This window comes from Aegilops tauschii, chromosome 3 (assembly GCF_002575655.3).
Source record: "Aegilops tauschii subsp. strangulata cultivar AL8/78 chromosome 3, Aet v6.0, whole genome shotgun sequence".
In the NCBI taxonomy this organism is placed as follows: domain Eukaryota; kingdom Viridiplantae; phylum Streptophyta; class Magnoliopsida; order Poales; family Poaceae; genus Aegilops; species Aegilops tauschii.
Window position 1 is genome coordinate 186,943,945 of NC_053037.3, and position 4,707 is coordinate 186,948,651.

At 40.8% G+C, this 4,707-nt stretch overlaps 1 long non-coding RNA gene across 5 annotated transcripts; it reads left to right on the top strand.

Annotated features, from left to right (window-relative positions):
* Nucleotides 1–244: 244 nt before the first annotated feature.
* Nucleotides 245–3,086, top strand: LOC109777526 (uncharacterized). 5 transcript variants are annotated; one of them, XR_012204706.1, is made up of 6 exons: nucleotides 245–498; nucleotides 588–778; nucleotides 941–986; nucleotides 1,071–1,266; nucleotides 1,711–2,015; nucleotides 2,754–3,086. It is a non-coding gene; the product is annotated as an uncharacterized lncRNA (long non-coding RNA). The 5 variants fall into 5 exon arrangements; XR_012204709.1 differs by having other exon boundaries at nucleotides 287–498; nucleotides 574–837; XR_012204707.1 differs by having other exon boundaries at nucleotides 287–498; nucleotides 574–778.
* The last annotated feature ends 1,621 nt before the right edge of the window (nucleotides 3,087–4,707 follow it).

The following is a 4,707-nucleotide window of genomic DNA, read 5'->3' on the forward strand; positions in this document are numbered from 1 at the left end:
AAATGTTATAATTTCTTCTAGAATGCAATTGGGCTTCCCTGTGAAATGAGGCATGGAACAGAGCGGGAGTTGAACTCAACTCTAGGTTCTTTTTCTCAGTAGCTTAGTGGTAGAGCGGTCGGCTTGCACGGAACAGAGCACGAGTTGAGCTCAACTCTAGGTTTCTCAGTAGCTCAGTAGTAGAGTGGTTGGCTATCTCTACTCTCTACTCCTATAAAAATATGAGTTGGTGGTGATGGTGTCTGCCTTCGGGCCATCAACATCGTCCGATCTAAAACGTAAGGCTGAGAAAGGTCGTCTCCGATCCAGCTGCACTTTTGCGAAAACACCCCCGCATCGAATAAAATTCCAAAGAAGACCTTCGAACACTACGCCATGGCACACAAGCTTCTCGTTTCCCCTTCTCTCGCGAAAGACACCGAGTCTTCGAGAACACCTCCCATATTCCTCGTCGGCAGCCCGTCCCTTCTTCCCTGGCAATCGCCATAGTTGAGTTGGGCAAGGATCGCTCCTCTTTCAAAGCTCAATAAATCAGATTTGGCTTCGAGGTTTCGCTGATATCTCTCTTTTTAGATCTGTCTGTGCAGGCCATTAGAGATGGAGACGACAACGGCGGTTTCTAGCATGTCGGAGTTGGGGTTGATACCCTTTTGTGCTGGCTCTGGTTCTCATCCTCCAAGATGCGTCCCTTTCTCCCATGTTTAACCACGGAGGCTACCAACGACAGCACCGCCATGAGTAGGTCTGGGCGTTTCAGACGCGGAGGTTTTCGGCCAGGGTAAGCTACTCGTTCCCGGCCGCGCAGATGCCAAACGGCAAATAGAGGACTAGCGGCATGTGTGTGCTGGATCTTTTCAAGTGCATCATGTTCAATTAGGTTCATGTTTTGCGAGATAATCCCGTCTTTGTCTCTGATTTTGATTTGTCCCGAGGATTTCAGGATAGAAGGGCTGCTTCGCAGTCGCAGGGGGCTCATGACGAGCAAGGTGGCTATTGTATCTATTCTTATGTAAGTTTGTATCAGAGAAGTCACACTAATTTTCTCTCAAAATATGTCTATTAATTTGCAGTGATATTTTTGTCAAGGAGAAGTCTTCAGAGAAGATTGGCCTAGAACTGGCGGTACTGAGCATTGTGCATTTTTTTGGTGATCTGAATGAACCATGCTCTCACTATGCCACTGCGTAGTTTTTGCACAGAATTCTTGTGTGAATGAGTGGTGCCAAATTGCCAATAGAAGATGGTTTCCCACAAAAAAAATAGAAGGTGAGTTGTCTTCTGGTAGAACAATGCTAAAACCTCATAGGTGTATGTTATTTAGGGTTGTCTCTATTGCGCACATGACCTCGAGTAGTCTCTGAATGTGTTGACATCATGTGGCAATGAATTTTACAGCACTACCCTGTCGTATTCAGTTTAATCAAGCAATATACCATTATATTCCCTACTCATGAAGTGGTATATTAATAATCAAACCAGGGTTCAAGGCATCAGTTCCTATTATGTTTCTTTTTCCGACTACATAACATAGCAGTACCTATATTGCTGCAAAGCATTTAGAGTAACATGTAATATTTCTACTTTCTACACAAGTGACAAAAAGCTTTTCCTGAAAAGCTAGCACATAAGGAAATTGAATATTGTCTTTCACACTTGTGTTGGGAATATTAAGGTAGAATTAATTGGATGTTGTTTCTTTGGCTTGAATAGGAAGCAAGAAGCATGCAACGTGGACCAGAGAAGAGAAACAATGTTCAGGGGTGTCCAGCTTGGATACTTGGTTTAGTGTTCATGATATTTTTAACCAGTGGATGATGAGGGCATGCCCCCACAGTTCTAAGGGAGGTGTCGCTGTTGCGGATGCTGTCTAAGAGCCCACATTTCATGCTCCTGCTCGATCTGAAGCAGGGCCGGACCATCCTCTATCTCGTTTTCGAGTACATGGATGCCAACCTTAAGAAGTTCATCCACGGCCACCGCATAACCATGAGAAGATCCCCAACCACACAGTCAAGGTACCCCTCCATACTGTCACCGATTTTGGTACTTTGTTGTTCATTTTCCTAATTTTGGATACAAGGTTCTTGATACACAATTTGCAAATGGCGTTTGGTTTGGTGATTGGTGAACTGGTGAGATGTCGTTCGTATAGATCCTGATGTACCAGCTCTGCAGGGGCATGGTTGAGACAGAGTGTTCTGCGCTGTGACCTCAAGCTGCACCATGGCCTCAAGCTCTTCTGAAGTGAAGTGAAGTTTTTTGGATGCCAGATTAAAGTAATTAATCAGATTGTAATTTTAGGATCATTTTTCATGAAGAAGATGTTACAATCAAACCAGAGTCAAGCTCTAGATATTATGGGGTCAGATTACATTTGATAATCCATTGAGTGATGACCATGCCTTGCAATAAAATAACAGGCCATGAGTTTTAGTCCCGTGAGATGCAGTTTTAACTCTACGCTTTGGCCTCTCTTCTAAAAGTATACAGAATTTGGAGGCTATCAATAATTAAATCCAAGAAGTTTACCCTTACACTTCTATTCGGTTTTCAAAATCCAAGAAATCTGAACCATTTGCGTACCTTTGTTTTCTATGTCCTGCTCATTTATTATTCATGTTTACTTCAGTCATAATTATATGGTAAGTTATACAAATTGTGAAGTGTTCCACCTTTTTCATCTGGCGAAAAGAAGTGTTCCTCCATTTTGAGAAAGTCTGGACTTTGAATAATTGCCTTTTATCCTGTTGCAGGAACCAGGAACTTCTGAACTCCAGAACATTTCTCTACTACACTGGTACCATAAAAAGATTAACGACCTGCAGACTTGCTTCAGCAGTTGGTTCTACGAGTTTTGGTCTTAGTGCTCTCTTAATGGGCCTAAAAAAAGAATTATCCTAATGGATAACTGTCTTCATAGTTGAAAAAGTCCTAGAAGTTGAGTACAACTGGTGTTGCTTCATGAGATGACCAGTTTTAAGCATAAGGGAGCATTGATGTGCCATTTTTCATTTGTAAAGCAGTGAACAATAAAATATTCTAGATTGTATCTCACCGTACTTGTGAATGTCTTAGCATTTTTGTTATCTCTTGGATATATTTACTTGATGCAAAGTTTAGTATTTTCAAACTCATTAAACTTTATAGACTTAATGAGTTCCGTGGCAACGCACTGGCAGATAACTAGTCAACTCTAGGTTTCTCAGTAGCTCAGCGATATAGTGGTCAGTTTGGTCGGCTATTAACTGACGGGTTGTAAGTTTGAATCCTACTTAAAAAGATTTTATTCATTTTTTATTGTAAGAATTCTAATGTAGGTTCGAATCCTATTCTTTAATGTGAGAATTTTAGTGTAAAGACATTGGGATGGAGGGAGTACAATTTTATTAAGTGGCTCCTCAAACGAATCAACACCAGGTGATTGTTGTTTCTCAGTAGCTAGCTCGTCGGCTGTTAACTGATTGGTCGTAGGTTCGGATCCTACTAAGGAAGATTTTATTCATTCTTTAATAAAAATTTAATGCAAAGACACTGGAACGGAGGCAGTACAATTTTGTTACAGTTTGTTTAATTCATATCTAAATGTTTTTTAAGGATTTCACATCTAAGCTCCCACAAATATATAATGCAACAACAAGAAACAAAAAAAAAAGACCACAAACAAAGTGAACATGAGCTTAGATGTGACATAACTATGTCACATTTTAGATGTGTCCTAGACATACCCATTTTATTAAATGGCTCCTCAAATCAATCAACGAATCAACAACAGGCGATTGAAATCTAGCTAGCCTAGTGAGCTCATAAGTGACTTCATTAGCTACTCCTACGATACACGATCCTGGAAATTAGAAAATCACAATCCTAAAAGTTAGAAAATCACAAGCAAAATGATCATAATATTAATTTTTGAGAAAACTTCCGATATTCATCAACTTTCAAGGTAGTACATAGAACACCGAAAGCAAAAATTACATCCAGATTTGTAGACCATTCAGCGGCGACTACAAACACTGGAGCGAATCGAAGGCGCGCCGCTGTTGTAGTAGGACCTTGTGACGCCCGGATAATTAAGCTACAAAAATCCTCTATTAATGATGCCATGTCACCATTGTTACTCTTGCTAAACCCACTTGTTTCAAACACAGGTCAAATTCAAATTCCGAAAACAAGTCAAATTCTTATTTCTTCAAACTGTCAAGTAAAAATGTTCGGTGGGTTGAAAATATTCGCTAACTAATTGTCATGAATGATTCAACATCATTTGAGATATTTAATTTCTCTTGGAAATTAAAACAGTTCCAAATCAGCCTTTTCTTATACTTTTCCATTTGTGAAAAATCCAAATTAATTCAAACTCCTACCAAACTTTTTGTGGTAGTGCCAAATATTGTAATGTATTTATGTGGCCAAGCTCCACATTTTTACGAAGACCAATTAACAGCTCAAAATATTGCAAACAGATTCTGCAATTAGTGTAAAAATAAAATAAAAGGGAAAGGCCTAACTACTATGTGTTAATGGGCTCTAGTGCCATTGTGCGCTTTGGCCCGTCTAACAACATTGGGAAGCCCACCTCCACCTCATCCCCAACCTCGCTACAGGAGGCGAGGGGATCGTGGCGGCCATCCCATGGCGCCCCAGGTCCCGTGGCGGTCATCCCCGCTCTCTCCCTGTGGATAAGAGGACGCCCCGACGCCCTCCTGC